The sequence below is a fragment of the Cervus canadensis genome, chromosome 14 (assembly GCF_019320065.1).
Source record: "Cervus canadensis isolate Bull #8, Minnesota chromosome 14, ASM1932006v1, whole genome shotgun sequence".
In the NCBI taxonomy this organism is placed as follows: domain Eukaryota; kingdom Metazoa; phylum Chordata; class Mammalia; order Artiodactyla; family Cervidae; genus Cervus; species Cervus canadensis.
In genome coordinates, this window is record NC_057399.1 from 39,775,350 (window position 1) to 39,787,451 (window position 12,102).

Consider the following 12,102-nt stretch of genomic DNA (forward strand, 5'->3'; position numbering starts at 1 on the left):
GACTGACATATATACATAAGGAGCCAACAATACAAAGTGGGCAAAGGAGTCTCTTTGATAAATGTTGTTAGTAAACTGTACAACCACATGCAAAAGAATGAGACTGGACCACTATTTTACACCATACACAAAAATCAAGTCAAAATGGGTTAAAAACTTGAATCATAAAACTCTTAGAATAAAATATATATCGTGAGTTCCTTGACATCAGTCTTCTTGATGGTTTTTGGATTTGACACCAAAAGCAAAGGCAAAAAAAGTAAAAATAAATAAGTGGCATTGCCTCAAACTAAAAAGGTTCTGCACTTTAAGGAAACCATCAACAAAATGAAAGGGCAACGTTCTCCCAACATTGGAAGAAGATATTTGCAAGTCACATATCTAAAAAGGGTTTAGTATCTAAAATATACAAAAAAAACTCATATAACTTTTTAGCATAAAGCATTCAATCTGAAAATGGGGATCAGGGAAACGCAAATACATTTTTAAAAAACCACAATGTAATATCACCTCCCATGTCTTAGAATGGCTATTATCAAAAAGACAAGAAATAACAAGTGCTGGTGAGGATATGGAGAAGGGGACTCTTGTGCACTATCAGTGGAAATGTAAACTGGTGCAGCCACTATGGAATATAGTATGAAGATTTCTCCAAAGAATTAAACAAAACTACCATAGGATCCTGCAATTCCACCTCTGCATATTTATCCAAAGAAATGAAAACACTAAGTTGAAAAGGTATCTGCACCCCCATGTTCATTGCAGCATTATTTACAATAGCCAAGACTTGAAATCTAAATGTTAATTGAGAAATAAATGGATAAAATAGATGTCATACACACACACACACAAACACACACACACAGAGGCCACAATGGAATATTACTCAGCCATAAAAGAAGGAAATTCTGCTGTTTGTGACTACATGGATAGACCTTGAGGGTACTACAGAAAGTGAAAGAAGTCAGATAGAGATACATTTACTTTATCATCTCACTGATATGTGGCATCTAGAAACCAAAACAAAACAAAAAATAAGAATTACCCTGAACTCATAGGTACAGAGAACAGACTGGTGGTTGCCAGAGTTGGGAAGTGAGAAACTGGCAAAATGGGTAAAGGCGGTCAAAAGGTAAAAACTCTCAGTTACAAAATTAATAAGTCTGAAGAATGTAATGGTCAGCAGGGTAACTACAGTTAATAATATTGTATTGTGTATTTGCAAGTTGCTAAGAAGGAGGTCTTAAAATTTATCACAGAAAAACAAGTTTTGTAACTATGTGTGGTGGTAGATGTTAACTAGACTTAAGGTAGTGGTTGCTTGAACATATACACATGCACTGAATTATATTATATACCTGAACTAATATTATGCAAAAATACTTTCAAATCCCCTCCTCAGGCCCTACTTGTAGACTCCACTTGGCTTCTGTCTAGGTACCGAACCCAAGACGACATGGATGAGGGTCAGACCTCCACCTTGAGAACTCCTTTTTAAACTATGGGGAAGTAAAGTTGATGTTCTAACTCTATAGTGTTTCTGTTCTAATTCAGGAGTAGATTTCACTCAACAAATCATTTTCATAAGCTGATATGTACAAGGCCCTTGGTATCAGCAAATTTGGGGGTGAGAGATATCATTCAATATTTCAGTAGCACCTGACTTAAATCACAATTCCATGAGTAGTACAGTCTATATTATTCAATTGACAGGCACATGATACAAGCACTACATAGAATGACGCTGAACCCTAACCCTCACTCTTGGAATCCTACCAGGGCTATATTTCCCTCAAAGCCAAAATAGTGTCTTACAAGTAGGAAACTACTAACTTGAAGTAGGGGTGGAGGAAGGAGGGGGTTAGGGGCAAATACCTGAGTCTAAATCCCTTCTAAACACACAAGTACTGGGACTTTGGGGAAATTATTTTTCTGAGCTTAAATTTCTTAATTTGTAAAAGAAAAACAATGGCTTTACTAAGATTCTTTGAACATTAAATGAGAAAAATTTCTAATAATGCCAGTTTTGATGTCATAATAATGTCATTAGCCTAAAGGGAGTGTGGATCTGACCCATCTCCAAAGTGTATCAACAAGAACAACTAAAGAAAATTTCAATATATTCTTGGTTGGAACAAGTGGCTAATATCTTCCAGATCCTAAAAAAATGTTAAGCACACTCACGATCACCCACATCAAGACTTTTGTAGCATATTTCGACACCTGGTAAATGATCAGCTCTTCTAGACTCTAAATTCTTGTTCCTACCCCTTCTAGGCTTAACTCAGATGTTGAACATCTCATGTCTGGAATATTGCAACAACCAAACTGATTTCCTAAAATATCACTTCATTCATATTGTTCCCTTGATCTAAAAATTTCTCTAAGTTTTCCATGCTCAGAAGAATATATACCAGATTCTCTTTAGTGTAGCATTCAAAGTTCTTGAAAACCTGATGACAATCTACTTTTCCAGCCTCACCTCCTATTAGTCCTTGACACTAACCCATTCCAGGCCCTCTGGGTCTTCTCACTGTCCCTATACCTGCTCTGAACTTTTCCCATTTTTAGCTTGTGGTGAACAGAATGTCCCCTCCCCATTGCCATCTCTCCAAAGCTTATCCATACTTTAGAACCCAACATAGATGTTGTCTCTTCCACAACACTTTCCTGATCATTCAGACAGAAAATTCACTTCCTCTTTTAGATGCAATTCACAATGCAATAACAAAAATTTGAATCTATGGTCATGGTTATTTATCTATGACTATTGTACTTTCTCGATTTTATTATCTGTAAGGACAAAATGGGTGACCCAGGAGGGTCACTGGTAAAGAATCTACCTGCCAATGCAGGTTTGATCCCTGAATTGGGAAGATCCCCTGAAGAAGGAAATGGCAGCACACTCCAGTATTCTTGCCTGGAAAATCCCTTGGATAGAGGAGCCTGGCAGGCTACAGTTCATGGGGCCACAAAGAGTTGGACATGACTCAGTGACTGAACATGCAAAAACAAAGTATATGTTTCTTGCATATTGTATCCATTATGGTACCTATCGCAATGTGAGGATGCATACTGGGTAGATGATTAATATTTATCAAATAATTGTAAATATAATATCTTAGTTTTATTCTTCAGTAGCTTTAATCTATCAATATCCACATAGGCACAAAAATCTAATTTTAAATTTTTAAACTTGAACCAGCTTACTCTATGTATGAAATGGGGATTTTGATTTTTTAACTTTATTACTTACTTGTACAGGTTGTATATATAGTGGGAAATAGGTATTCAACTAACATTTATGAAATGAATAAATAAGCAATTGACTGTGAATAAGGTATATCTACTTCCTTCGTATTGGGCCTAAAGGTTAAATGAAGCTCAAGCTGGATTCAAGATTGCCAGGAGAAATACCAATAACCTCAGATATGTAGATGACACCACCCTAATGGCAGAAAGTGAAGAGGAACTGAAGACCCTCTTGATGAAAATGAAAGAGGAGAATATAAAAGCTGGCTTAAAACTCAACATTCAAAAAACTAAGATCATGGCATCCAGTCCCTTCACTTCATAGAAAATAGATGGGGAAAAAGTGGAAGCAGTGACAGATTTTATTTTCTTGGGCTCCAAAATCACTTCAGACAGTAACTGTAGCCATGAAGTTAAAAGATGGCTAATCCTTGGAAGGAAAGCTGAACAGATGGCAGGGTGTGGGGGGAAGGGCGGGGAATGGAAACAGTGACAGACTTTATTTTCTTGGGCTCCAAAATTACTGTGGACATTGACTGCAGCCATGAAGTTAAAAGATGCTCCTTGGAAGAAAGGCTATGACAAACCTAGATGGCATATTAAAAAGCTGAGACATTACTTTGTTGACAAGGATCCATACAGTCAAAGCTATGGTTTTTCCAGTAGTCATGTACAAATGTGAGAGTTTTACCATAAAGAAGGGTGAATGCCAAAGAACTGATGCTTTCAAACTGTGGTGCCAGAGAAGATTCTTGAGAATCCCTTGGACAGCAAGGAAATCAAACCAATTAATCCTAAAGGAAATCAATCCTGAATATTCACTGGAAGCACTGATGCTGAAGCTGAAGCTCCAGTACTTTGGCCACCTGATGCAATGAGCCAACTCATTGGAAAAGACCCTGATGCTGGGAAAGACTGAAGGCAGGAGGATGGGGGGACAACAGAGGATGAGATGTTTAGATGGCATCGCTGATTCAATGGGCATAAGTTTGAGAAAATTCCAGGAGATACCGAAGGACAGGGAAACATGGCATGCTGCAGTCCATGGAGTCACAAAGAGTCAGGCATGACTGAGCGAGTGAACAACAGCAAAAACATTAAACGCTGCACTATTCCTTTCCAAAGTAGTACCTAATTCTCCTTAGTTCTAGTGTTGTTTTTTTTTTAATGTAAAAATAAAACTTTATAGTGGAAAATTTGAAACAGAGGAATATTATAACTTAAAACTAGTTGAATAATAAGAGGAAATTCTTTAAATGCAGACATGGATGTCAGCTTTGAAGTGTCATCATGGAAGTCAGAAAACATAAGTGGATAAGAAGTTTAGGTTAAGTTCAGAGCTTGCTCTTTCTTTTAAACATTTTGTTCTCCATAATAAACCTTCAGAGCCAGTTTTATCCTTCAGTCCCAAATTTTCAATGTGACTAAGAACAGTCTGTAACATGACGTTGCCTACAGAACCCACTGTCTTCTAAGCTGGCCACTCTCATTAGTGAAAGTGCACATGTTGATAAGACTTAGGGGGTATTTATGTGACACCAAAGAACTCTACATGACATTCCTCCAGTCAAGATTTTACTCAGACATTTTGGGTCTCTCTACTGTTATTTCCTCTTCTTCTGTAGCATTTATTTGCACTTGACCCTGTGTTTTAGAAAGTGCACACAAGTCAGTATTCCTGACATCCCAGGGACTTGAAGAGCTGATCTAATGCCTGTGTTGCAAGATGAAAAACAGAAGAATTTTGTTGAACCTATAAAAGGGATGACATTTTGCCTGGCCCTGAGCTGTTCTGTTCAAAATTGAAGCTTTTGCAGCTTGAGGCTCTTTGATTTGTGAGCTAGAGAGTATCATATCTTGGCCATTACTGAATCATAAAAGTTCTTTGCCTCTTCCCAGCTCATTTTATTTAAAAGGAAAAAAGAAAAACCTTTTATCTTACAAAATGTGTTTTCTTTTTATTTTCCTTTATTTTGCACATTGCTGGAATGGATTCTGTAGGGGTTCAGAGAAAACATATGTTAATGGTAATTTGCAAAGACCATTGAGCTGATGCCAAGGAAGATGATTGGGGTGATTAGACTAGAACGGGTGTCCTGAGAACAGAACACATTGCAGCATTTGTTTTGTCATGCCTCCTTGTTAGATCCTAGAAACTTGTACTCATTATGTATTTTCATCTAAAACAGTATTAGAGAGTCACATAGCACATCCGTGTCAACAAATATTGATTGGTTCAGGAAAGCTTGGACTGAGCATGAAGGAGCCTTCATTAGGAATTCCTGTGCATTCCATGGACAAGAGGGAGACACATGGAACATTTCTTGACATCTGAAGTGGTAAATTTCCCAGTTAAACTATATCACCTTTTACCCTAACCCTTCTCCATAGCTGAATTATTTCTTTATTCAACAAACATCAGTGAATTTTATATATCACTCACTATTCTAGCTGCCTGGAATCAATAGCACATTCATCCCCCAAATTCAGGAAGCTCTCAGTCTATTTATAAACCTATTATTACATCAAAGTGATAAACCTATTTAAAATATTATAGTAGGCATATTCCCATTTTTTTCCTACAGATAAAAGACAGTACAGCATCATTTCATATGAGGACATCAGTGTTCAATCAAAGAAAAAAGGGCAAAAAAATTACAAGTGTGTCCAGTAATTAATATTTTAAAACACTATTTTTGTGGATTTTGTAATGTCTGTATTTGTGAGTTAAGAATCTCTAATTTATTTTGATAACTTTTCTCAATCTAAATGTTTGCTTCTATACATCATTTTCTGTTCTTGTTCTTAAACAGGCTTTTCAAAAACTGTGGAACCTTGAGACCCCCCCGAGTCTTCATCAGGCCCAATAAAAGGCTATACCTAAGATGATATACACAAAGTCAAAACACTGTACCTGGCACAGAGGAAGAGGTTATTATGTGGCTACTATTATTATGATGATAGTTCTTTACTGATTCTCTCATTGTCATTCTCTCTAGCTCTGGAAAGGTATTTTCCTGCAGAATCAATGAAAAATCACAAAATTCAAGGCTGTGCTTTTCAGTTCTAAGAACTGATTCAATGAATAACAAAACCCGTATTTTTTTCAGGAGTGCCCTACTAAAATTAGTTCTCTAGTCCATTTTGTCAAGATTTACTGGCCCCCATAAGAAGTGTGAATCGTTTAAGAAAATAAGTCTGGGAATTCTGAGGCCATTTATAAATTGAAAGCATAGTTATAGGCAGATAGAGATGGGAAAAGATATTCTGTATGTTTTGACTGCTCCTTTCTGCATTTTGAAATATCTATTGGTACAGTGGAGATAAATGAGTGTGAAGTGGACAGATTTTCAGATGGGTGGAAAAAACTCACAGATGTTTAATGTCCTCTGTAGCAAGATGTCCTTGATAGGAACTTCTTTTTTTTTTTTTTTTCTCCTGAGGATGCTGGAGAACGTATGCAGGATCTCTCAGGGCTTGAAAAGAAAAATACAGCCATCCTTTTCACTGTCTTTAAATAGCCTAAATAGGGTGAACAAACCCACTGCAGCTGAGTCAGAGAAAAGATAGCCATCTGGTAACGATAAGCAGCCCTGGGAAGCTTTGAAACTGAGCCAGCCCAGAGATTGAGGACAAGCTTCAAGGAAGGACTTTTGACTTCAAGTTAATCACTTGGTGCTGGTTGATAAGGGAAAATGAAGGATTAGTGAGCAAGGCACTGACCTCCCTTGGAAGCATTTATTTCTTTTAAAATGTGCTTTAGAAGTGCCCACCTGTCATGATGTTATCATTCAGGTTAATGTTAATCTGGCCTTATATTTTTATAACTGTGTGAGAAATTTGGGGCTCAATACATTTGGGAAGAGTCTGTATAAGTGAAGCCGGAGAGAATGAGAGTGTTGTAGTGAAAAATGCCAGCTGCAGGGCTGGGCTGTCTGCATTCCAATCCTGACTGCTTAGCTCCATGACCTCTGTAAGACTCAGTTTCCTGAGCTGAAGAAATTAAATTAATGATAGTATCTACCTCATCAGATTGCTGTGAGGATTAAATAAAATAATCTCTATACAGAATTTAGCCTAGCAGACAGGACTCCATAAAAGCCAATGCCCCATTAAACTTGAAATCACCCATTTCCAGTCCCTTTCTAGGATACTAATCTGAGCTTCAAGTGATTTTTTTATTTCTAGGAGTTCTAGCTGCAGTTAATAGGAACTGAAGAGCACTGAAGCCATTTCCCTGTTGATTTAAGAGTGCGATTTACTTAAAAAAAATGCAAACAGCTCCTGCAGATGGTAACAAAATCCTGGTGTCTCCCCTAAAGTTCAACTCTGATTTTGTCCCTAGGGAGCCAGCCAAAGGCAACTGACACACTTCAAAACCCATTCAGTTTCCACCTCAAAAACAGAGATATCCAAGCAATTGGACCAACTTCCTTAACCCCAATTGGAAATAGGAATTACAAACTGTCAGGTTCTTAGGAGGTAGGTCATTAAGCCTAGAGGTTTTAATTATCTTTTCTCCACAGTGCACTAAGGAAAGATACATCTGGTGTCAGTTAAAGGCAAACAAAGGTGATGGGTGATTCTCTTAAATGGAGCCCCAACACAGTGTCAGGGCATCTGGGGGATGATGGAGTTAGACACCAAGGTTAATAGCTTGAGTATGGTAAGACATGTAAGACTGTGTGGTATTTGTTTGGATGAAGAGAAATAATCTGGGAATAGCTGTGTTTTCACACACATGCTCTTCTTAGAGGAAAATTGCCAAAGAAAGTTCATCAAGGTGCTCTGAATACTGAATTGGCAACAGCTGTTCTGTTGTTTCTAGGGGAAATGCGGGATTAGGTTTTTGTCAACTTCTGGTCACATTTTTTATTTTTTTTAATTTATCTTTTAATTGGAGGAAAATTATTTTAAAATATTGTGTTGACTTCCCTCTGATCACATTTTCACAAGACAATACATATCTTTATGTGTATTTTGGATTATGCCTGTTAATGCTTCAGTCATATCCGACTCTTTTGGACTCTATGAACAGTAGCCTGCCAGGCTCCTCTGTCCATGGGATTTTCCAGGCAAGAATACTGGAGTGGGTTGTCATGCCCTCCTCCAGGGGATCTTCCCAACCCAGGGATCTAACCTGCATCTCTTATGTGTCCTGCATTGGCAGGCAGATTCTTTACTACTAGCACCAACTAGACACCTTGTTTACTATTTATTGCTGTTTCTCTACCATTGGACTTACGGCACTATGTTATCCCTGAACAAAGCTTATTTAACACACATATTTTCTCCTTTAGGCACGTTTCAGCCTTCTTGCACTCAGGAACACTAGATAGCATTTCAGCACTGTAATTAGTGGCCATTTTAAGTAACATAATTGCCAAGACAAAGTACAGAAATGCAAAACATACACTAAAGAGATGGCCAAAAGAAGTTGCTTACAATATTATTATTAAAACAAGAAGGCAGCACATCATCTTTTTCAACCTTAGCTTTGAAGGTGTGCACTGAATGACTCATTTTCACTGCTCTGAGCTTGTTCAGGGAACGACCACAGAAGCACTACCAGTATTGACCATGGGGTCATAAATAAATTTTAACTTGTAGCAAATTTGCAAATATGAAATCTAGGAATAATAAGGATCAACTGTCTCTGTATAGTATCTGGAGGAAATACTAAGTATTTAAAGTGGTATACTTAATACAATCCCAACTTTATAATAAAAGATGGATCTTTCTTTAAATGGTATACAATGCGTTGCTTTTAAAATAGTGTTGAAAATATGATTTTAAGGAAAAATGATGATCTGAGTTTTCCAGTTGAGAATTCAAAATGTTGTATTATTCAAGAAAATTAAAAAGTATTTCAGGTAAGTAGAGAGAGGCTGATGCCAAAGCTCCAATACTTAGGCCATGTGATTTGAAAAGCCAACTCATTGAAAAACACCCTGATGCTGGGAAAGATTGAGACAAGAGGAGAAGAGGGCAGCAGAGGATGAGATGGTTAGACAGCATCACCAACTCAATGGACATGAACTTGAGCAAACTCTGGGAGATAGTGGAGGACAGGGAAGCCTGGCGTCCTGCAGTCCATGGAGTAGCAAGAAGTCAGACATGAACAACAACAGACAAAAGTAGACAGAAGTTCAGTGCAGTTGTTAAGTGAAACTAGCAAAAGGATTTAGGAGCCACATGCATCTGAGGACAATCAAAGCTAAAGCCTCATGAAATTATAAAGCTAGTCAATGTGTCAGTATAATTTTGTTCACAAAAGTTAATTAAAGCTCAAATTTATATAGATATAAACTGTATCTAACAAAGGTAAAACTTAGTTACAAAAATTTCGCAGAATCATCTAGCAAATAATTCATCAGGATTGCACATATGGACTTTTACTTAAAAATTTGAGGGATACATTATAGAGTGAGTATCTCTTCAGACTCATAGTGAGTTTCTATCTTTAGGGCAGCAATACCATTAAAAAAAAAAAAAAAAAGAGCTGTAATTGGAGTGCCAATGTGTGTCTACTTCTGAGTAGGCTGCAATTTTGGAGGATGAACTTAAGGGAAGCAAACTTTTCCTTCTTAAATCTCTCACTTTTCCCATAGCCCCATCCCTATGAGCCACAGATGAGGCTACCCCCTTCTCTCACAGCCCCATTTCAACAATAAACACTGTTAGCTTCAATCTGTAAGCTAAGAAGTGAAGTGAAAGTCATTCAATCGTGTCTGACTCTTTGCGACCCCATGTACTATACAGTCCATATAATTCTCTAGGCCAGAATACTGGAGTGGGTAGCAGTTCCCTTCTCCAGGGGATCTTCCCAACCCAGGGATTGAACCAAGTTCTCCTGCATTGCAGGAGGGTTCTTTATCAGTTGAGCTACCAGGGGTAATACCTAAATGCCTCCTGATCAAGATGAGAATTATATTCCCATCCTCACCAGCGTAGGACTTAGGCATTGACAGTTTTAAGTGCACCAGTTGGGGTTTTCTTCCTCTATTTCTTCCCAGAACTGCAGTTTCTTTCTACACCAGAATCTGTGCTCAGACCTCAGGTGATAGCAGGTACATCTTCCTGAGGGCTGTCCCTCTAGGTCTATCCACACTATGTAATGCTGCCAATCAGCTGACATCACATCTGCTTGAGGATAACTTATGTCTATCCCATGGACTAACTCAAAATTGCACAAAAAAACAAAGGAGGTCTGACACAAGCTTTCAGCAATGATTCAAACTGTTGCTTCCCCTCCCCGGGGACCAGCTCTACAGTTAATTCAGCTTCCCATTCACATGCATCCTCCCCTCTTTAACAAAATTCTACCTTGCTGTCTACACCCACTATTCCAAATTCCTAATCCAACTCTGTGTCATCCTGAACAAATATTTTGAGAGGTTATGGTAAGATGCCACTTCAGAGACTGAGGAGAGATCAACCATAAAGAACAGAGTGAAACACTAAATCTGTGAAGTACATTGTCTCCATAAACCCGTAGACCTACTTCATCTAATATGTTCCAAATCTATGAAGTAAAAGAAATTACATTATCCTCCCACTTGGGTACTTGGAGTCTATATTTAGGGCTTTAAAAAGACAATGAGTTCCTTCAAACATAAAGCATTTAGCTAGTTCAAAGGATCAATATTATTATAAAGAAAATCTAAGGGCATTGTGTAAATCTTTTTTAACTAAAAGTCAAAAAATTACTTCATAACAAATTCTTTATTGGAGCAAAACTCATCTTTTCATACCCAAGGTTCTGCATATTTTTTCTAAAATTTATTTTACTCTTCTGAAAAAAGACTTATAAAACATTTATAACTTATAATAACAAATATACCTAAGGAAAGAAAGTACTGTCTTTAAATTTTACTGTTACATGTTTTTCTCCAGTAGAAACGTATGAGCATACAAACAGAATAAGATAAAAAGATCTTCAATTTAATTCTATAAAATAATCTCATTAATCTGAATTTATCTCTTTGGATGACATTTATTGTCCATTTTAAACAAAAAGAAATCATTTTTTCTAAAAAACATGAAGTCTACATTAGCAGATAAATTCAAAAATATCAGATTTATTTGATTTTTAAGATGTGAATATGGTTTACCAATGTATACATTAAATTTAATTATGTAAAATTTTCTACTTTCACTTTATAGCATTTTTATGTGCTACTGGTATATTAACTTTCTTTAATCAGCCAAAGATCTAAATGGTCATTTCAAAGGCAAAATTTCCACAGCTAAATAAAATCTGTAACATGAAGGCATATCTATTACAAAGATTTGCTGTTTCTGATCGACAATTCCAGGGATTAGCAATGTTCAGGTTCATGTTACCCAGCAGAGTTCTTAAGAGACAGCATGATTTTTTTTAAAGACTAAAACTAAAGTACTATGAACATTAACCAGTGAGGAAGATGAGAGCTTTTTAAATAGTAGAACTGTCGACTGAAACACTTTGGTAGAAGTGTTTGGGTAGAAAATAACATTTTACCAAGATGCTGTGATATTTTGTGCTAATATTTCACACCTAAGGTGTTGTTTTCTTCATGCAGAAGTAGCAATCGGTTGGAAAATAGACAACACAAACTAACACACTTTTTTAAAAAAAATCTTAAGGCTTAGCTAATTTGCTACATGGTGATTAATGTTCTAATCAAGATACTTGGGTTTGAGAATTAATCATTTCATCAACTGAATATATGTGGATACAAAAATGCTATAAGTCAAAAAGAGAAACACTGAAATAATTAGACCTTATAAAATCATTGATTTTTCAAAGAAATTTCTCTGTCCCCCTTCCCCTTCCTGCTGAAGCTCCACACTACTATTGAGTAACTA